We start from the raw sequence: 23834 nt of genomic DNA on the forward strand, positions 1-23834 counted from the left end.
AAGGAAATATAAATAACAACTTTATTATTGCTTCTAGGGCATATTTTCTTTAGTAACCCCACTTGTGCTTAAACGATGAGTATGAACAACGATAAAATGTTCTCATTTGACTCCTCGGTCAATATACTCATATATAGATGACCTAGTCATCACCAATTGCTTTCTAGACGCTAGAGTGTTTGTGCATGCTTTGCCACATATTTTATTTGCCATCTTATTGTGTGAGCATGTTGATTGCATATTTTTCTCATTCAAGGACATCCATTTGTTATTTTGATTGTTTGGTCTCTTCTTTTTGCCAAATGGATGGACAAGAATGCCTAAGAACTTCCTCTACCTATCTATCTATGCTTTTCTCGTCTCAAACTCTATTCATGCTACATCACAAAGTTTGATCAAGTCAGATTCGAACCCTCTGGGTGAGGAGCACTCGGAGTCACCGATTCGTCATAGACTTAAACTTCCAAAACCTATGTGTATTTCGGTCTGACCGATTCATCCCCTTTGGTCATACCGAGTTCATTGAGTTGATCTAGGTTTTCAATCTCGGTGAAACCGATTAGAACCGTTCGGTCACACCGAGTTGCAGTAACCGCTTGCGGTTCTGCATCTCGGTGCCACCGAGTTGTTCCACTCGGTCACACCGACAGGGTTAGGATATATATACCCACGGGTAAAATTTTGGAAATTCCTGATAACCCACAAGTATAGGGGATCGTTTGTAGCCTTTTTCGATAAATAAGAGTTTCATACCCAACGAGGAGCTAAAGGCGGAACAAATATTCCCTCAAGTTCTATCGACCACCGATACAACTCTACGCACACTTGATGTTTGCTTTACCGAAAACAAGTATGAAACTATTTTGTAGGCGTGATGCTAGAACTACTTTGCAAGGATAAATCGAGAAGTACTTTGCAAGATAATAAAAGTTAGGTGTTTAGTAAAAGGGTTTGTGCCAACAAGAAAGTTATTTGTCCCTAGGCAATCGATAACAAGTACCGGTAATCATTCTTGCAACTTTATATGAGGGAGAGGCATGAGCTAACATACTTTCTCTACTTGAATCATATGCACTTCTGATTGGAACTCTAGCAAGCATCCACAACTACTAAAGATCATTAAGGTCGTGAAACCCAACCATAGCATTAAGTATCAAGTCCTCTTTATTCCCATACGTCATACCCCACCTACTCGGGTTTAAGTTTCTGTCACTCTCGCAACCCACCATAAGCGAACCATGAACACATTGCAACACCCTACAACATGGGCCCCTCACGTTTGCGCGAGATGGAGGGCACCGTAGGACAGCACCATCAATAAAATATACAATCATACCAACCAAGATCACGATTAACCCATAGGACAAAACGGATCTACTCAAACGTCATTAGGATAACCATAGACCATTGGGAAATAATATATGGAGTTGAGCAATGATACGTCTCCAACGTATCTATAATTTTTGATTGTTCCATGCTATATTATATTCTGTTTTGTACATTATTGGGCTTTATTATACACTTTTATATTATTTTTAGGACTAACCTATTAACCGGAGGCCCAGCCCAGAATTATTGTTTTTTTGCCTATTTTAGGGTTTCGAAGAAAAAGAATATCAAACGGAGTCCAAACGGAATGAAACCTTCGGGAACTTGATTTTCAGAACGAACATGAACCAGAGGACTTGGACCCTACGTCAAGCAATCAACGAGGAAGGCACGAGGTAGGGGGCGCGCCTACCCCCCAGGCGCGCCCTCCACCCTCGTGGGGCCCCTGTTGCTCCACCGACGTACTCCTTCCTCCTATATATACCTACGTACCCTCAAACTACCAGATATGGAGCCAAAACCCTAATTCCACCGCCGTAACTTTCTGTATCCACGAGATCCCATTTTGGGCCCTTTTCCGGAGCTCTGCCGGAGGGGCATCGATCACGGAGGGCTTCTACATCAACACCATAGCCCCTCCGATGAAGTGTGAGTAGTTTACTTCAGACCTACGGGTCCATAGTTATTAGCTAGATGGCTTCTTCTCTCTTTTTGGATCTCAATACAAAGTTCTCCCCCTCTCTTGTGAAGATCTATTTGATGTAATCTTCTTTTGCGGTGTGTTTGTGAGACCGATGAATTGTGGGTTTATGATCAAGTTTATCTATGAACAATATTTGAATCTTCTCTGAATTCTTTTATGTATGATTGGTTATCTTTGCAAGTCTCTTCGAATTATCAGTTTGGTTTGTCCTACTAGATTGATCTTTCTTGCAATGGGAGAAGTGCTTAGCTTTGGGTTCAATCTTGCGGTGTCCTTCCCAAGTGACAGTAGGGGCACCAAGGCACGTATTGTGTTGTTGCCATCGAGGATAACAAGATGGGGTTTATATCACATTGCATGAGTTTATCCCTCTACATCATGTCATCTTGCTTAAAGCGTTACTCTGTTCTCTTGAACTTAATACTCTAGATGCATGCTGGATAGTGGTCGATGTGTGGAGTAATAGTAGTAGATGCATGCAGGAGTCGGTCTACTTGTTTCAGACGTGATGCCTATATACATGATCATACCTAGATATTCTCATAACTATTCTCAATTCTGTCAATTGCTCAACAGTAATTTGTTCACCCACCGTAAAATACTTATGCTCTTGAGAGAAGCCACTAGTGAAACCTATGGCCCCCGGGTCTATCTTCCATCATATTAATCTTCCTATACTTAGTTATTTCCTTTGCCATTTGTTTTACTTTGCATCTTTATCATAAAAATACCAAAAATATTGTCCTATCATATCTATCAGATCTCAGTCTCGTAAGTGACCGTGTAGGGATTGACAACCCCTTATCGCGTTGGTTGCAAAGATTTATTTGTTTGTGTAGGTGAGAGGGACTTGTGTGCGGCCTCCTACTGGATTGATACCTTGGTTCTCAAAAACTGAGGGAAATACTTACGCTACTTTGCTGCATCACCCTTTCCTCTTCAAGGGAAAACCAACACAGTGCTCAAGAGGTAGCAAGCAACATGTTTAAGTAGAGATTACAACGGGGAGAAGAGGTGTTACACTTCTGTATAGAGGGGGAGAAAGTTGGTGTTGACGGTAGCAAGATTGTTGATGTAGATCGCCGTCCCGATCGTTGCCCCGGTGGCACTCTGGCGCCACCGGAAGCGAGGGGGAGAGAGCCCCCCTCCTTCTTCTTCCTTGGCCTCCCCCTAGATGGGAGGAGAGTTACCCCTTTGGTCCATGGCCTCCATGGCCACGGAGGGGAGGGAGCCCCTCCGAGATTGGATCTGCCTCTCTGTTCTCTTCTGTTTCGCATCCCCCAAATCTGGCCGAAAAGCGTTTCTTATATTCTCGGAGATCTGTAACTCCGATTGCGCTGATATTTTAACATGATTTTTTTCCGGATATAAGCTTCCTTGAGCCCGAAGTAGAGTTCCAACCGATGTACGAGGTGGGCACAACCCACCACGCCACGCCTGGCTCCTCTGGCGTGCCCTGGTGGGTTGTGCCCACCACACGCCTCCGTTTGTGGCGATTCTAACCCCCAAAAATCACATATATTCCAAAATAATTCTCCATGAAATTTTATTGCATTTGGACTTCGTTTGATATGGATACTCTGCGATACAAAAAACATGCAGAAAACAGGAACTGGCACTTGGCACTGGATCAATAGGTTAGTCCAATAAATCATATAAAAGTTGCCAAAAGTATGTAAAACTTGTATAATATTGGCATGAAACAATAAAAGATTATAGATATATATGACGGAGATATCAGCATCCCCAAGCTTAATTCTTGCTCGTCCTCGAGTAGGTAAATGATAAAAAAGATAATTTTTGATGTGGAATGCGACCTAACATAAACTTGATCATATGTCTAGTCATGGCATGAATATTAAGACATAAGTGATTCAAAGCAATAGTCTATAATTTGACATAAAGACATCAGTACTCAGGCATCCCAACAAACAATCATGTCTTTCAAAATATCAATGCTAAAGAAAGCTATCCCTACAAAATCATATAGTCTTGTCATGCTCTGTCTTCTTAACACAAAGTATTTATCATGCACAACCCCGATGAGAAGCCGAGCAATTGGTTCATACTTTTTAACGCGCTTCAGCTTTTTCAACCCTCACGCAATACATGAGCGCAGGCCATGGATATAGCACTATAGGTGGAATAGAGTATGATTATAGGGGTAAATATAAAGAAGACAAAAAAGTAAGAAAGTCTCACATCGATGCGGCTAACCAACGGGCTATGGAGATGCCCATCAATCGATATCAATGCGAGGAGTAGGGATTGCCATGCAACAGACGCACTAAGAGCTATAAGTGTATGAAAGCTCAATATGAAAACTAAGTGGGTGTGCATCTAATCCTATAATGACAAATTCCCACTAGTATATGAAAGTGACAACATAGGAGACTCTCCAAATGAAAAACATGGTGCTACTTGATGGATAATTATGCCAGATGTGATTCCTCATGCAATAGTTATAACATAGGGTGACACAGAACTAGCTCCAGTTCATCAATATAATGTAGGCATGTATTCCGAATATAGTCATACGTGCTTATGGAAAAGAAATTGCATGCCATCTTTTGTCCTACCCTCCCGTGGCAGCGGGGTCCTATTGGAACTAAGGGATATTAAGGCCTCCTTTTAATAGAGTACCGGAACAAAGCATTACATGAACTCCTCAAACTATAGTCATCATCGGGAGTGGTCCTGATTATTGTCACTTCGGGGTTACCGGATCATAACATATAGTAGGTGACTATTGACTTGCAAAATAGGATCAAGAACTCACATATATTCATGGTAACATAATAGGTTCAGATCTGAAATCATGGCACTCGGGCCCTAGTGACAAGCATTAAGAATAGCAAAGTCATAGCAACATAAATCTCAGAACATAATGGATACTAGGAATCAAACCCTAACAAAACTAACTCGATTACATGATAAATCTCATCCAGCCCATCACCGTCCAGCAAGCCTACGATGGAATTACTCATGCACGGTGGTGAGCATCATGAAATTGGTGATGGAGGAAGGTTGATGATGACAATGGCGACGGATTCCCCTCTCCGGAGCCCTGAACGGACTCCAGATCAGCCCTCCCGAGAGAGATTAGGGCTTGGTGGCGGCTCTGTATCGTAAAACACGATGAATCCTTCTCTCTGATTTTTTTCTCCTCGAACGTGAATATATAGAGTTGGAGTTGAGGTCGGTGGAGCCTTAGAGGGCCCACGAGACAGGGGGCGCGCCCCCTCCCTCGTGGACAGGGTGTGGGCCCCCTAGTGTTGATTCTCTCGCCAATATTTTTTATAAATTCCAAAAATATTCTACGTGAAGTTTCAGGTCATTCCGAAAACTTTTATTTCTGCACAAAAATAACACCATGGCAATTCTGCTGAAAACAACGTCAGTCCGGGTTAGTTCCATTCAAATCATGCAAGTTAGAGTCCAAAACAAGGTCAAAAGTGTTTGGAGAAGTAGATACGATGGAGACGTATCAACTCCCACAAGCATAAACCTTTGCTTGTCCTCAAGCAATTCAGTTGACAAACTGAAAGTGATATAGAAAAACTTTTACAAACTCTGTTTGATCTTGTTGTTGTAAATATGTAAAGCCAGCATTCAAGTTTTCAGCAAAGATTATGACCTAACCATATTCACAATAACATTTAGGTCTCATGTTTACTCATATCAATGGCATAATCTGTTGGGTTTCGTAGTAATTTCAAAAAAATTCCTACGCACACGCAAGATCATGTGATGCATAGCAACGAGAGGGGAGAGTGTTGTCTACGTACCCACGCAGACCGACTGCGGAAGCGTTGACACAACGTAGAGGAAGTAGTCGTACGTCTTCACGATCCAACCGATCAAGCACCGAAACCACGGCACCTCCGAGTTCGAGCACACGTTCAGCTCGATGACGATCCCCGGACTCCAATCCAGCAAAGTGTCGGGGAAGAGTTCCGTCAGCACGACGGCGTGGTGACGATCTTGATGTACTACAGCAGCAGGGCTTCGCCTAAACTCCGCTACAGTATTATCGAGGACTATAGTGGCTGGGGGCACCGCACACGGCTAAGGAATAGATCACGTGGATCAACTTGTGTTTTTCTGGGGTGCCTCTGCCTCAGTATATAAAGGACTAGAGGGGGGAGGCTGGCCGGCCAAGGGTGGCGCGCCAGGAGAGTCCTACTCCCTCTGGGAGTAGGATTCCCCCCCAATCCTAGTTGGAATAGGACTCCTTGAGGGGGGAAAGAGAGAGAGGGGGGCCGGCCACCTCTCCTAGTCCTAATAGGACTAGGGGAGGGGGGAGGCGCGCGGCCACCTTGGGTTGCTCCTTTCTCCTTTCCACTAAAGCCCACTAAGGCCCATATAGCTCCCGGGGGGTTTCGGTAACCTCCCGGTACTCCAGTAAAATCCCGATTTCACCCGGAACACTTCCGATATCCAAACATAGGCTTCCAATATATCAATCTTTATGTCTCGACCATTTCGAGACTCCTCGTCATGTCCGTGATCACATCCGGGACTCCGAACAACCTTCGGTATATCAAAATGCATAAACTCATAATATAACTGTCATCGTAACCTTAAGCGTGCGGACCCTACGGGTTCGAGAACAATGTAGACATGACCGAGACACATCTCCGGTCAATAACCAATAGCGGGACCTGGATGCCCATATTGGCTCCTACATATTCTACGAAGATCTTTATCGGTCAGACCGCATAACAACATACGTTGTTCCCTTTGTCATCGGTATGTTACTTGCCCGAGATTCGATCGTCGGTATCCAATACCTAGTTCAATCTTGTTAGTGGCAAGTCTCTTTACTCGTTCTGTAATACATCATCCCGCAACTAACTCACTAGTTGCAATGCTTGCAAGGCTTATGTGATGTGCATTACCGAGAGGGCCCAGAGATACCTCTCCGACAATCGCAGTGACAAAACCTAATCTCGAAATACGCCAACCCAACATGTACCTTTGGAGACACCTGTAGTACTCCTTTATAATCACCCAGTTACGTTGTGACGTTTGGTAGTACCCAAAGTGTTCCTCCGGTAAACGGGAGTTGCATAATCTCATAGTTATAGGAACATGTATAAGTCATGAAGAAAGCAATAGCAACATACTAAACGATCAGGTGCTAAGCTAATGGAATGGGTCATGTCAACCAGATCATTCTCTTAATGATGTGATCCCGTTAATCAAATAACAACTCATTGTTCATGGTTAGGAAACATAACCATCTTTGATTAACGAGCTAGTCAAGTAGAGGCATACTAGTGACACTTTGTTTGTCTATGTATTCACACATGTATCATGTTTCCGGTTAATACAATTCTAGCATGAATAATAAACCTTTATCATGATTATAAGGAAATAAATAATAACTTTATTATTGCCTCTAGGGCATATTTCCTTCATAATCAACTAGCGAGCAATAATAGTAAATCTCGGATGACAACACTTTCTCAAAACAATCATAATATGATATAACAAGATAGTATCTCGCTAGCCCTTTCTGAGACCGCAAAACATAAATGCAGAGCACCTTTGAAGTTCAAGGACTGACTAAACATTGTAATTCATGATAAAAGAGATCCATTCACAGTCATACTCAATGTAAACTAATAGTAATGCATGCAAATGACAGCAGTGCTCCCCAACTGGTGCTTTTTAATAAGAGGATGTTGACTCAACATAAAAGTAAATAGATAGGCCCTTCGCAGAGGGAAGCAGGGATTTGTAGAGGTGCCAGAGCTCGATTTTTGAAATAGAGATAAATAACATTTTGAGTGGCATACTTTCATTGTCAACATAACAACCAAGAGATCTCGATATCTCTCATGCTACACACATTATAGGCGGTTCCCAAATAGAATGGTAAAGTTTATACTCCCCACCACCAACAAACATCAATCCACGACTTGTCCGAAACAACGGGTGCCTCCAACTAACAACAATCTTGGGGGATTTTTGTTTGCAATTATTTTAATTTAAGCATGGGACTGGGCATCCCGGTTACCAGCCATTTTCTCGTGAATGAGGAGCGGAGTCCACTCCTCTTGAGAATAACCCACCTAGCATGGAAGATATAGACAACCCTAGTTGATACATGAGCATACAAAACAGAATTTCATTTGAAGGTTTAGAGTTTGGCACATACAAATTTACTTGGAACGGCAGGTAGATACCGCATATAGGAAGGTATGGTGGACTCATATGGAATAACTTTTGGGGTTTATGGAAGTAGTTGCACAAGCAGTATTCCCACTTAGTACAAGTGAAGGCTAGAAAGAAACTAGGAAGCGACCAGCTAGAGAGCGACAACAGTCATGAACATGCATTAAAATTAATCAACACCGAGTGCAAGCATGAGTAGGATATAATTCACCATGAACATAAATATCGTGGAGGCTATGTTGATTTTGTTTCAACTACATGCGTGAACATGTGCCAAGTCAAGCCACTCGGATCGTTCAAAGGAGGATACCACCCTATCATACCACATCACAACCATTTTAATAGCATGTTGGCACAGAAGGTAAACCATTATAAACTCCTAGCTAATTAAGCATGGCATGAGAAACTATAATATCTAATTGTCATTGCAAACATGTTTCATTCATAATAGGCTGAATCAGGAATGATGAACTAATCATATTTACAAAAACAAGATAGGTCGAGTTGATACCAGCTTTTCTCATCTCAATCAGTTCATCATATATCGTCATTATTGCCTTTCACTTGCACAACCAAACGGTGTGGATAATAATAATAGTGCACGTGCATTGGACTAGGCTGGAATCTGTAAGCATTTAATACACATGAGAAGACAAGGTAATATGGGCTCTTGGTTAAATAAACAATAATGCATATGAGAGCCACTCAACATTTTCATCATGGTCTTGTCCTCTCGACCGCTAAAGAAAAGAAACAAAACTATTTACACGGGAAAGCTCCCAACAAGCAAAAGAAGAACGCGAAATCTTTTTGGGTTTTCTTTTAATTACTACTACAGCATGGGAAGTAAACTAGCTAAAAGCTACAACTATTTTTTTGTTTTTCTTAAGGTTTTTCAAACATACAAGAAGAATGCTGGAAAAGAAAATAAACTAGCATGGATAGTACAATGAAGAAGTATGAGCACCGACAACTGGCATGAGTGTGTGAGCATGAATGTAATGTCAGTGAGAAATACGTACTCCCCCAAGCTTAGGCTTTTGGCCTAAGTTGGTCTATGGCCACTAATGGCCTGGTGGATATCCAAAGTTGTAGTTGGGGTCATACTGAGATGCAGCAGCTACTGCGTGACGAGCTGCAGTTTGGAGGCGAGCTGCCTCCGTCCTCCTCTCGTACTCATTCGCCTCCTCTCTGGTTATAACATATCTCCTTTTTGCCTGAAAGTCAAAGAGAGTGGGAGCAAGGAGAGCAACATGGACGGTGCACCATCTGTCAAAGATTAGTCGGTACTGGAGGAACTAATCTTTCCTCTCAACAAACTGATGGCGAACTGCTACCTCTTTTAGCAATGCGTTGGTTTTCCCCGAAGAGGAAGGGATGATGCAGCAAAGTAGCGTAAGTATTTCCCTCAGTTTTTGAGAACCAAGGTATCAATCCTGTAGGAGGCTACGAGCGAGTCCCTCGCACCTGCACAAAACAAATAAATCCTCGCAACCAACTCAAATAGGGGTTGTCAATCCCTATAGGGCCACTTACGAGAGTGAGATCTAATAGATATGATAAGATAATATTTCTGGTATTTTTATGATAAAGATGCAAAGTAAAATAAAGGCAAAGTAAATAACTAAGTAGTAGGAGATTGATATGATAAAGATAGACCCGGGGGCCATAGGTTTCACTAGTGGCTTCTCTCAAGAGTATAAGTATTCTACAGTGGGTGAACAAATTAGTGTTGAGCAATTGACAGAATTGAGCATAGTTATGAGAATATCTAGGTATGATCATGTATATAGGTATCACGTCCGAGACAAGTAGGCCGACTCCTGCATGAATCTACTACTATTACTCCATTCATCGACCGCTATCTAGCATGTATCTAGAGTATTAAGTTAAAAACAGAGTAACGCCTTAAGCAAGATGACATGATGTAGAGGGATAGACTCATGCAATATGAAGAAAACCCCATCTTGTTATCCTCGATGGCAACAATACAATACGTGCCTTGCTGCCCTTACTTTCACCGGGAAAGGACACCGCAAGATTGAACCCAAAGCTAAGCACTTCTCCCATTGCAAGAAAGATCAATCTAGTATGCCAAACCAAACTGATAATTCAAAGAGACTTGAAAAGATAACCAATCATACATAAAAGAATTCAGAGAAGATTCAAATATTATTCATAGATAGACTTGATCATAAACCCACAATTCATCGGTCTCAACAAACACACCGCAAAAAGAAGATTACATCGAATAGATCTCGACAAGAGAGGGGGAGAACATTGTATTGAGATCCAAAAAGAGAGAAGAAGCCATCTAGATACTAACTATGGACCCGTAGGTCTGAGGTAAACTACTCACACTTCATCGGAGGGGCTATGGTGTTCATGAAGAAGCCCTCCGTGATCGATGCCCCCTCCGGCGGAGCTCCGGAACAAGCCCCAAGATGGGATCTCGTGGATACAGAAAGTTGCGGCGGTGGAATTAGGGTTTTGGCTCCGTATCTGATCATTTGGGGGTACGTGGGTATATATAGGAGGATGAAGTACGTCGGTGGAGCAACAGGGGGCCCACGAGGGTGGAGGGCGCGCCTGGGGGGTAGGCGCGCCCCCTACCTCGTGGCCTCCTCTTACGTCTCTTGACGTAGGGTCCAAGTCTCCTGAGTTGTATTCGATGAGAAAATCACGTTCCCGAAGGTTTCATTCCGTTTGGACTCCGTTTGATATTCCTTTTCTTCGAAACCCTAAAACAGGCAAAAACAGCAATTCTGGGCTGGGCCTCCGGTTAATAGATTAGTCCCAAAAATAATATAAAAGTGGATAATAAAGCCCAATAATGTCTAAAACAGTAGATAATATAGCATGGAGCAATCAAAAATTATAGATACGTTGGAGACGTATCAAGCATCCCCAAACTTAATTCCTGCTCGTCCTCGAGTAGGTAAATGATAAAAACAGAATGTTTGATGCGGAGTGCTACTTGGAATAATTTTAATGTAATTCTTCTTAATTGTGGTATGAATATTAAGATCCGAAAGATTCAAGACAAAAGTTCATATTGACATAAAAATAATAATACTTCAAGCATACTAACAAAGCAATTATGTCTTCTCAAAATAAGATGGCCAAAGAAAGTTATCCCTACAAAATCATATAGTCTGGCTATGCTCTATCTTCACCAGACAAAATATTTAAATCATGCACAACCCCAATGACAAGCCAAGCAATTGTTTCATACTTTTGACATTCTCAAAACTTTTTCAATCTTCACACAATACATGAGCGTGAGCCATGGATATAGCACTATAGGTGGAATAGAGTGGTGGTTGTGGAGAAGAAAAAAAGGAGAAGATAGTCTCAAATCAACTAGGCGTATCAACGGGCTATGGAGATGCCCATCAATAGATATCAATGTGAGTGAGTAGGGATTGCCATGCAACGGATGCACTAGAGCTATAAGTATATGAAAGCTCAAAAAGAAACTAAGTGGGTGTGCATCCAACTTGCTTGCTCATGAATACCTAGGGCAATTTGAGGAAGCCCATCATTGGAATATACAAGAAAAGTTCTATAATGAAAAATTCCCACTAGTATATGAAAGTGATAACATGAGAGACACTCTACTATGAAGATCATGGTGCTACTTTGAAGCAGAAGTGTGGTAAAAGGATAGTAACATTGTCCCTTCTCTCTTTTTCTCTCATTTTTTTATTTGGGCCTTTTCTCTTTTTTATGGCCTCTTTTCTTTCTTTTTTTTTGTCCGGAGTCTCATCCCGACTTGTGGGGGAATCATAGTCTCCATCATCCTTTCCTCACTGGGACAATGCTCTAATAATGATGATCAATAGTTAGAACAAAATATGACTCTATGTGAATGCCTCTGGCGGTGTACCAGGATATGCAATGATGCATGAGTGACAAGTATGAAAGAATTATGAATGATGGCTTTGCCACAAATACTATGTCAACTACATGATCATGCTAAGCAATATGACAATGATGGAGTGTGTCATAAACGGAACGGTGGAAAGTTGCATGGCAATATATCTCAGAATGGCTATGGAAATGCCATAATAGGTAGGTATGGTGGCTGTTTTGAGGAAAGTATATGGTGGGTGTATGATACCGACGAAAGGTGTGCGGTATTAAAGAGGCTAGCAAAGGTGGAAGGGTGAGAGTGCGTATAATCCATGGACTCAACATTAGTCATAAAGAACTCATATACTTATTGCAAAAATCTACAAGTTATCAAAGCAAAGTATTATGCACATCCTGCTAGGGGGATAGATTGGTAGGAAAAGACCATCGCTCGTCCCCGACCGCCACTCATAAAGAAGACAATAAATAAATAAATCATGCTCTGACTTCATCACAGAACGGTTCACCATACGTGCATGCTACGGGAATCACGAGCTTCAACACAAGTATTTCTCAAATTCACAACTACTCAACTAGCATGACTTTAATATCACCATCTCCATATCTCAAAACAATTATCAAGTATCAAACTTCTCATAGTATTCAACACACTCATAAGAGAGTTTTATTATTAATCTTGCATACCAAGCATATTAGGATTTTAAGCAAATTATCATGCTATTAAGACTCTCAAAATAATCTAAGTGAAGTATGAGAGATCAATAGTTTCTATAAAACAAATCCACCACCGTGCTCTAAAAGATATAAGTGAAGCACTAGAGCAAAATTATATAACTCAAAAGATATAAGCGAAGCACATAGAGTATTCTAACAAATTCCAAATCATGTATGACTCTCTCAAAAGGTGTGTACAGCAAGGATGATGGTGGTAAACTAACAAGCAAAGACTCAAATCATACAAGACGCTCCAAGCAAAAACACATATCATGTGGTAAATAAAAATATAGCTCCAAGTAAAATTACCGATAGAAGTAGACGAAAGAGGGGATGCCTTTCGGGCATCCCCAAGCTTTGGCTTTTAGGTGTCCTTAGATTATCTTGGGGGTGCCATGGTCATCCCGAAGCTTAGGTTCTTGCCACTCCTTGTTCCATAATCCATCAAATCTTTACCCAAAACTTGAAAACTTCACAACACAAAACTTAAAGTAGAAAAATCTCGTGAGCTCCGTTAGCGAAACAAAACAAAAGACCACTTCAAGGTACTGTAATGAACTCATACTTTATTTATACTAGTAGAATGCCCGTGCGTTGCTACGGGCTACAATGCATATACATGAACCAAACAAATAATTAATGTTCTCCAAGGTTGACTCTTATTTCTCCCTCATACGTCTGGGCGTGTTTGGACATCAAACAGGTGTCCATTGGGCTCTTGAAAATCCAACCATCTAAACAGTTTGGCTAGCCCCAAATCCAACACATATGTGGGGAGAAATGTGGTTGTCTGGACTACCCAACATGTTATATCCAATACACAGCCCCGCCCCCTGATGCACCCCTCCTATTTTGTCCTCTCTTTAAAACCGGATGACACCCACCTCACCTTCGCCATGTCGCCCTCTCCCCTTCACACTGGACTTCCCCACGGACCGCCAAGGAGGAGTCCCCCGTCAACTGCCTTGATCCCCCCCTTGTTCATGTCGATCCACCACCGTCATCAAGGTGGTTGAGGCATGCGTCGCCCATGACGCCCCTGAGCTAAGAAGGCGGATCCGATGTCTCTTGAGCCATTGTCACGTTGTAATATATACAGTTGAACGATGTGCATTACCATGAAACAACAATACGATGTTCATTGCTGGGCATGCAATTGATACACCACCGTGTTCGTTATTAACTCTTGAAGCAACCAACCAATGCATTTACCCTTCTATATTAACCCAAAAATTGTACAACTTGATGAAAAAATGAACCGCTCGCTCATGCAATTTGTTGTAAAGCCATCTCTACTGAAATCCACATTATCCAAAGTAGTAAACTTATTCCACTAATACAATCGTACCACAGGCATCAATTTACGAGTCATTCCTAGTATGGAGATGGCACAAAAGTTATGATACATATAGATCATGTATGACATACCAAATAAGGAGGTAGTGGCATTGTTGACAACCATCATAAAGGCATATCCATTGTTCCTTAGTTTGTATGATTGTCCCAATGGGTGTTAGATTAGACCGTCATTGATCTAGTTGCAACCTATAAATATGTAAATGTCCTTTCATCAATAATCATCCTTGATAAAATGAAGGGACAGACCCATGTCTATCAGTATTGTAGCATCTCAAATTTCTCTGAAATAATTGGTCTACTAAAAGAAGAAAACAAAATTCACAACAATACCACACTATCACTGCCATAATCCAGTAAGAGACCATCTACTAATGTGCTCAACAAGGGGAACACCCAATGGAAATCAACATTGTGCCCTTCATGTTCAACTTCAAGGTTTCAACCAATATGATTCCCCTTGCTGCAAGCAACGGACGTTAGTTCCCAAACCAACAAATCACAATCCAACGATAACCAGATCCAGAAAATCATATCTCACCATGGAACTGAATCCCCAAACAATAATCAACTGAATGGACTTGTGCCTCGGCTTAAGGGTGGATCCAAACAGCCGATGTCCAATCATTGGCTTAGGCACACTCTATTGTTGCAATAGGTTAATACATGTATCTGGTCAGAGTATAGTTGCATAGGTTAAGTCAAAAGCAGATAAGGGGGTGCAAACTGTCACGAGGTTTCCGCTGAAATTTTTGTCATGAGAGATCATTGAACTGAGCTGCTATTGATAAGTGTTGACCTGTCATTGGGTTTTGGTTGTCATACAAATTTATTTGAATGAAAAGTAAAACAGCCATAGTGATAGCTCCAGCCAACAACCAAAAATATAGTCTCACGGGATATAAATGCAGTCGCAGGGTATAGTATAGTAGTGCACCCAAAACCAGCTCTAGAAAGAAAGCGCAATGGTTATCACGTGTCGGTCTTTGGTGGTGAACGAAAATTCTTCCTAACTGTAGCAATCAGTGATTCACATATAAAAAATCGACAGACTCCCTACACCCTGCTACACATGATTTGGTATTGTGGCTACTCTCAAAGTTCACATCATTCACAAAATGGACCAAATTACGTTACCACCATGCTACACGAACTGAAGGCAATGAATTAATTAAAGCATCAGTTAGGCATTTGACAATCATGAAAATGACACGATAACAATAGGGCTAGTGATCAGAAAATGACTCGATGAGCTATATGGATGTTCACTGGTAGCCTTGAGCTTGACATCATGTTAGTTAAAGTGGGGGTCATCATTGGGCTAGCTATAGAAACCCCTGCTACTAATAATGAAAACTTAAAACACACGACAAAAACTGCCGTTGAATGAGATGTACTTTAACTTGTCCTATCCAAATTAATTGCCATGTGCAGATAACAACTAAAATAAAATATAATGTGTGTTTCGTATATACTTAAAGCTGGGAAATCATCTACAACTTATTCAGAAATGACAGATGTTTATGCCTTTATGCAACTGAAACGTACCAATTTGAAACTAAATAAATCAGTGTTAACACTACAAACCTGGATGTTGAATAAATTACTACAAACCTAAATGTTGAATAAACCTGGATAATGGTAAATAGCCTTGCAGATTATCTACTTCAATTGATGGTTATGCTGCATCCATCACCATATGAATATATTCAGTGTTGGACAATGAAACAAAACTGTCAGTATTAGAATATCCAGAAGCCCAATTGCTAGTATTAGAAATCAATTGCTTCATCGACGAATCATCATATCCATGTCTAGAACATGGAAAAACAGCCACGTATAGAACATGAAAATGGCATACACATAGCAATTGCTTTGACAAAATCTGCTTAATAACAACAGCAGTAAAAGTATGAGAACTCACTATAAAGCCTTATCAAACTCCGGAAGTAGTCAAGTTCTTTGACTTTCAATAGCTAGAGTCGCACATGAGGCACCCTCAAGATTTTTTATCCTGGCCCAATGAACGACACACTTGGTAGTGTCCCGGTGATTTATCTGGGCGGCAATTTATCTACTACACGCAGGAGCTGCACGACATCCCCAAGTTGTTCTTCGATCTGTTGCGGCTAAGAGATCCCTGTGGACATTGGCGTTGCCGCCGCCATCGCCGCCTCCCACCAACGCAGCTCCGCCATCTCAACGCACCACGCCCTCGCCCTAGGTTGCAGCCTCCATGCCCATTGAAGTCCTGCCACTCCTCACAACATTGGCGGTGTGAACTGAAGAGCTGCCAGTCCTCACAACATCAACGGTGTGAACTGAAAAGCAGTGGCAGACGAAGCTTCACTCTTTCGTGGACGATGTTTGAGATCAGAGGAATAAAAATATTCAGAGGACTAACACTCCATTGAGAGAGCAAATAATTGGAGTTGAACATGCCTTGAACTTCGGCTCTCCTTTCCTTGTTTTCTTTTGATTTCAATAAATTTGACTACATACCCGATACTACTATTGTACAACATATTTTTATTTTTATTATTTTACAGCATAAAAATAAAATAAATCAAGACCTTGAAGAATGCTAAAAATATATATCTAAATGTCAATGCGATGTTCCCAAATCCTTGAGAAAACTATGAACGAACCAGATATTTATTATAAAGCTGCAAGTTGTCTGCACAATCCTTCATATATATGTGTGTGATAAGAAAAAAAATACCATTGAGCTTCTAGTTTTTGCGCCAATGAATATATACCAGAATAAGCTTTTTTAGCTAATCCAAGCTAGAAAATAGATATTGGAGGGAGGGAAAACAGAGGTTGCTCACTTGCTATGTAACATATAAGCTAGAAGCCATGATACGGCAGTTTTGTGATCAACTATTCGAGGTATGAACCTCTTCTACTATTGAGTGTCAATTCGAGAAACAAAGTCCCATATGTCCTCTTATTACTACGTAGCAGTAAGTGTTGAATTAAGAAGCAATATGTCATATTGTGCAGCTAGAGGAAAGAAGCAAACCAGTCATGAAAATTGACTGACAGTAGTCTTCATGAGGGCATCCAACTCTAGATGCTAGCAAGACTTCCTCATGAACTCTTCAAGCTTCAAGGTAGACACCATCGCATTTCCGCAAGTCAGGTACGACAAAGTCATCTCCTGCACGGGGTAGACACCAAAGTAAATCTCAAGTCCTACCAAGTTGAGGTGGTGGTACATAAAAAGGGGAGCCATGTGGACAGCGGAAGAGACTGGTAAAGAGATTTGATATTTGATGCATGCTCATGGAAATACTACATCGCCAACACGATCTTCAGTGGCCTACTGTCTACACCAGTGTCGGTGTCGGCCGCGCGAACGACGGCCGTCGTGTGCTCCCTACTCCAGTGTCAGTCACATCTTATCTATCTTATTATTGGTTCTGTTTCTTTTGCATTTCCATCGGAATCATGCTATCCAATTTTAATTATTATTCCAGGTTCTGTTTCATTTGCATTTCCGCCGGGACCATGCTATCCAATTAACTAATATTTCAGGTTCTGTTTCTGTTGCATTTCCATCGGAATCATGCTTTCCAATTAACTGTAGTAGGCTCATAGCAACTGAGAGACCCACAAAATTTACATTACCTATCACATTAAGGAAAACATACTTACATGACATGTATTAAGCTAGAAAATTATACTAATTGGCCGATCATTTATCGATCGGCTCTGACTAAAATTAATCCCCTGGAGAAAATATGTGACCATATGTTTTCGACCATGAGGCAAGATTCTTGCATAGAGAATCAAGGAACAAATAATGAGGATCGCCCATGAAGAGGTAGCAAAGAAGACCATGCGAAAAACAAATTCTTGGAACACCCAGTTGTAGACTACAGGTAGGAGCCAAAATAAAACATACTTCAACATTCTTACACCATGCAAGCAAGTATTGAGATTAAATCTCTACTATTAAATTGGAAGTTGTAAATATATAAAACACGTAGATGAAGATGGCTTAAGAGAAAGAAGGTGCCTGACTAAAGAATTCGGCACAAAATAATCCAATACGGTGAAATGTATACAATGATCTACTCTCATCTTACTAGAACAATGAATCCCATGCCATACCTGCTGATATATTATGACTTTAACCAGCACAATGAATCCCATCAACAAACTTAGCTATCCAAACTTGCATGCTCCTCTACTAATATGCTGGAAATGAGACACTCAACAATAAACATTTAGGAGGAGTACTATAAAGACAAATGTAAATTATGGTAAACACCATGTACTTATCTATGCAAGGGGGGGGGGGGGGTGCCAGATCGCAAATGGCTAAGGGAGAGGTAAGATTTAGATTTACTGCATCCCAAAAATTATGTAGATCATTCACCCCATATCTTCTGAGATGCCCTCTTATATTTACACGAGGCTTGGGCTTTGCAGCTTCTCAGTACAACAAAGAATAGTACATAAAGTTGCATGAGATTAGATTACGATGATTTATTTTTGTACAAAACATGCTATGTCTCCATGGATCACAAGTTTAGAACATGGCAATGTGCATAAACCGTAACTAAAACCTGAAGTTGTACTTCAGTACATATTGATGTGTACTGAAGTCTGAAGTATCAGCCTAAAAGGAGAAATATGTGCCAACTCTCCCTGAAATGAAATTGCACTTAAGCTACCTCTGCAAATGGAGTTCACAAAACCTGCAAAAGGGGATAGGGAACCAAATGAAATCCTAACTGATTGAATCTCAAAATCGAACAGTAAGAAGATTCGTGGTCGATCACGACATACTGAAGGCCGCCGGCGGCGACGAGGTGACCGAGGAGCCGGTTGTGTAGGGCGGTGAGGGAGGGTGGCGGCCACAAAGATGCGGCATCCGCAGCTGGATGCATCGGCCATGGCTTCCTCGAGCTCATGGAGACAGACCTGTACCTCAAGGTCGGCGGCGAGGGCGTCTTCTCAGGACTCCCTGGGCGCCTTGCCTCTTCTCCAAGCACTGCAACACAAGGAGGGTCTCGGGGCTGTTCCATCATCGGCCACGGTAACTGCTGGGCGTGCGGCCGTGCATGCCGACCAGGAGGCGGCGGCGTCAGCGCATCAGTGTTGGAGCAGGAGTCAGCGAAGGGAGTGGGGATTCTGGGGACGGTGGAGCCGATCCACAGGTCGGAGGAAGGAAGCGAGTCCGGTCGCCGGCGGCTGGTATGAGGAAAACCAGAGCCGGGGTCAGGGGTGAGCCATGAGAATACTAGGGATTTCGAGCGAAAGCATGGTGGCGGCGTGCACGCGGGCAGGAGACCTAACCCTCGCTCGGGACTTTTTTTTCTTTTGAGATAACCCTTGCTCGGGACTCGGGAGCCTAAAAAAGGGTGGGCCGTTTGCTTTTCTTGCGGGGCTGCATCGTTGTTTGTTTTTTTGGTTGCTGCATCGCTGATTTGGTAAGAGAGAAAATCGGAAGCGCACACGAGGGAAGTTTCCTGTTATCGTGCGCGAATAAATGTGGGACAGAACCAGCGATGCGAGCGAACGAAACGACATACGGACTGAGACATTAGGAATAGAGATGGGTGTTATACCTACTGTATTCTAACTTCTCTATGGTTTATAAACTATCTTACTAGCCATAGATTCATCAAAATAAACAAACAACACACGAAAAACAGAATCTGTAGTAATCTGCATCTAGCGTAAGATCTGGAACCCCAAAAATTCTAAAATAAATTGTTGGACGTGAGGAATTTATCTATTAATCATATGCAAAAAAAATTAACTAAATACTTTCCAAATAAAAATGACAGCAGTTCTCGTGAGCGCTAAAGTTTCTGTTTTTTACAGCAAGTTCAACAAGACTTTCCCCAAGTCTTCTCGACGGTTCTACTTGATACAAACACTAATTAAACACCAAAAACACAACCAAAACAGAGGCTAGATAAATTATTTATTACTAAACAGGAGCAAAAAGCAAGGAATAAAAATAAAATTGGGTTGCCTCCCAACAAGCGCTATCGTTTAACGCCCCTAGCTAGGCATATCAAGCAAGAATAGATCTAGGTATTGCCATCTTTGGTAGGCAATCCATAAGTGACTCTCATAATAGATTCATAAGGTAATTTAATTTTCTTTCTAGGAAAGTGTTCCATGCCTTTCCTTAATGGAAATTATAATCTAATATTTCCTTCCTTGATATCAATAATTGCACCAATCGTTTTAAGGAAAGTCGACCAAGAATAATAGGACATGAAGGATTGTAATCTATGTCAAGAACAATAAAATCTACGGGCACATAATTCCTATTTGCAACAATAAGAACATCATTAATTCTTCCCATAGGTTTCTTAATAGTGAAATCCGCAAGGTGCAAGTTTAGAGAGCAATCATCAAAATCACGGAAACCTAACAAATCACACAAAGTCTTTGGAATCGTGGAAACACTAGCACCCATATCACATAAAGCATAGCATTCAGGATCTTTAATTTTAATTTTAATAGTTGGTTCACACTCATCATAAAGTTTTCCAGGGATAGAAACTTCCAATTCAAGTTTTTCTTCATAAGATTGCATCAAGCCATCAACAATATGTTTAGTAAATGCTTTATTTTGACTATAAGCGTGAGGAGAATTTAGCACGGATTGCAACAAGGAAATACAATCAATCAAAGAGGAATTTTCATAGTTAAATTCTTTGAAATCCATAATAGTGGGTTTAGCAACATCTAAGGTTTTAATTTCTTCAATCCCACTTTTATCAAATTTAGCATCAAGATCAAAAGATTCAGAATTCTTGGAACGCCTTCTAGGTAAAGGTGGATCATATTCAGTCCCATCATTATCAAGATTCATATTATAAAACAAAGATTTAATAGGGGACACATCAATAACTTTTAGATCTTCATCATTATTTTCATAGGAACTAGAAGAACACGCTCTTATAAAGGCATCTTTCTTAGCACGCATCCTAGTGGTTCTTTCTTTGCACTCATTAATGGAAATTCTCATGGCTTTGAGAGACTCATTGATATCATGCTTAGGTGAAATAGATCCAAGTTTTAAAGAATCAACATCAAGAGCAATCCTATCAACGTTCCTAGCCAAATCATCAATCTTAATCAATTTTTCTTCAATCATAGCATTAAAATTCTTTTGCGAAGTAATAAATTTTTTAATATTAGAATCAAAATCAGAGGGCATATTATTATAATTTCCATAAGAATTGTTGTACGAATTACCATAATTATTAGAGGGATTGCTAGGATAAGGCCTAGGGTTGAAATTTCCTCTATACGCGTTGTTACCAAAATTGTTCCTACCAGCAAAATTCACATCCATAGATTCATTATTATTCTCAATCAAAGTAGACAAGGTCATATCATTAGGATAAAAAAAACACTCTTATTAGCAAATAATTTCATAAGTTCATCCATCTTTCCACTCAAAACATTAATTTGTTCTATCGCATGCATCTTTTTATTAGTAGATCTTTCAGTATGCCATTGAGAATAATTAACCATAATATTATCTAGGAGTTTAGTAGCTTCTCCTAAAGTGATTTCCATAAAAGTGCCCCCCGCGGCCGAATCTAAAAGATTTCTAGAAGCAAAATTCAATCCGGCATAAAATTTTTGTATAATCATCCATAAATTTAAACCATGAGTAGGGCAATTACGTATCATTAATTTCATTCTCTCCCAAGCTTGTGCAACATGTTCATGATCAAGTTGCTTAAAGTTCATAATATCGTTTCTAAGAGAGATGATCTTAGCAGGAGAAAAATACTTAGAGATAAAAGCATCTTTGCACTTGTTCCATGAATCAATACTATTTTTAGGCAAAGACGAAAACCAAGCTTTAGCACGATCTCTAAGCAAAAAAGGAAATAGCTTCAATTTAACAATATCATTATCCACATCTTTCTTCTTTTGCATGTCACACAAATCAATTGAAGCTATTTAGATGGGTAGCGACATCTTCACTAGGAAGGCCGGAGAACGGATCTTTCATAACAAGATTCAGCAATGCAGCATTAATTTCACAAGATTCAGCATCGGTAAGAGGAGCAATCGGAGTGCTAATAAAATCATTGTTGTTGGTATTGGTGAAGTCACACAATTTAGTATTATCTTGAGCCATCGTGACAAGCAAGCAAACTAACACACAAGCAAACAAAAAGCAAGCGGGCAAAAAGAAGCAAATAGAGAAAGAGAGGGAGGATAGAGAGAGAGGGCAAATAAAACGACAAGGGTGAAGTGGGGGAGAGGAAAACGAGAGGCAAATGGCAAATAATGTAATGTCGGAGATAAGTGTATGTGATGGGTACTTGGTATGTTGACTTTTGCGTAGACCTCCCCGGCAACGGCGCCAGAAATCCTTCTTGCTACCTCTTTTAGCACTGCGTTGGTTTTCCCCGAAGAGGAAGGGATGATGCAGCAAAGTAGCGTAAGTATTTCCCTCAGTTTTTGAGAACCAAGGTATCAATCCAGCAGGGGGCTACACGTGAGTCCCTCGCACCTGCACAAAACAAATAAATCCTCGCAACCAACGCAAATAGGGATTGTCAATCCCTATAGGGCCACTTACGAGAGTGAGATCTGATAGATATGATAAGATAATATTTTTGGTATTTTTATGATAAAGATGCAAAGTAAAAAAAAGGCAAAGTAAATAACTAAGTAGTAGGAGATTGATATGATAAAGATAGACCTGGGGCCATATGTTTCACTAGTGGCTTCTCTCAAGAGCATAAGTATTCTACGGTGGGTGAACAAATTACTGTTGAGCAATTGACAGAATTGAGCATAGTTATGAGAATATCTAGGTATGATCATGTATATAGGCATCATGTACGAGACAAGTAGACCAACTCCTGCCTGCATCTACTACTATTACTCCACTCATCGACTGCTATCCAGCATGCATCTAGAGTATTAAGTTAAAAATAGAGTAACGCCTTAAGCAAGATGACATGATGTAGAGGGATAGACTCATGCAATATGAAGAAAACCCCATCTTGTTATCCTCAATGGCAACAATACAATACGTGCCTTGCTGCCCTTACTGTCACCGGGAAAGGACACCGCAAGATTGAACCCAAAGCTAAGCACTTCTCCCATTGCAAGAAACATCAATCTAGTAGGCCAAACCAAACTGATAATTCAAAGAGACTTGCAAAGATAACCAATCATACATAAAAGAATTCAGAGAAGATTCAAATATTGTTCATAGATAAACTTGGATCATAAACCCACAATTCATCGGTCTCAACAAACACACCGCAAAAAGAAGATTACATCGAATAGATCTCGACAAGAGAGGGGGAGAACATTGTATTGAGATCCAAAAAGAGAGAAGAAGCCATATAGCTACTAACTATGGACCCGTAGTCTCTCTTATCAAGTCCATACTTTCTTCTCATACATGGATCCCATCTCAGATTTCATGGCTTCAAGCCATTTTGCGGAATCTGGGCTCACCATCGCTTCTTCATAGTTTGTAGGTTCATCGCCTTGCTGCCCTTACCGCCGCCCCCCTCTCCTTGTCCTATTCGGACTAGGGGGGGGGGAGGGGCGCGCGGCCCAGACCTGGCCACCTCTCCTCTCTTCCACTAAAGCCCACTAAGGCCCATATACCTCCCGGGGGGTTCCGGTAACCTCCCGGTACTCCGGTAAAATC

At 41.0% G+C, this 23834-nt stretch overlaps 1 long non-coding RNA gene across 2 annotated transcripts; it reads right to left on the bottom strand.

The window, feature by feature from the left end:
* Positions 1-14318: 14318 nt before the first annotated feature.
* On the bottom strand, positions 14319-19605 carry LOC125519614 (uncharacterized). 2 transcript variants are annotated; one of them, XR_015610358.1, is made up of 4 exons: positions 18962-19605; positions 17187-18870; positions 14703-16482; positions 14319-14624 (listed from the first exon to the last, which is right to left on the bottom strand). It is a non-coding gene; the product is annotated as an uncharacterized LOC125519614 (long non-coding RNA). The 2 variants fall into 2 exon arrangements; XR_015610359.1 differs by lacking the exon at positions 14319-14624 and having other exon boundaries at positions 15977-16482; positions 17187-17324; positions 18281-18870; positions 18962-19592.
* Between the last annotated feature and the right edge of the window lie 4229 nt (positions 19606-23834).

The sequence above is a fragment of the Triticum urartu genome, chromosome 7A (assembly GCF_056163025.1).
Source record: "Triticum urartu cultivar PI428250 chromosome 7A, HENAU_Tu73, whole genome shotgun sequence".
NCBI lineage: Eukaryota > Viridiplantae > Streptophyta > Magnoliopsida > Poales > Poaceae > Triticum > Triticum urartu.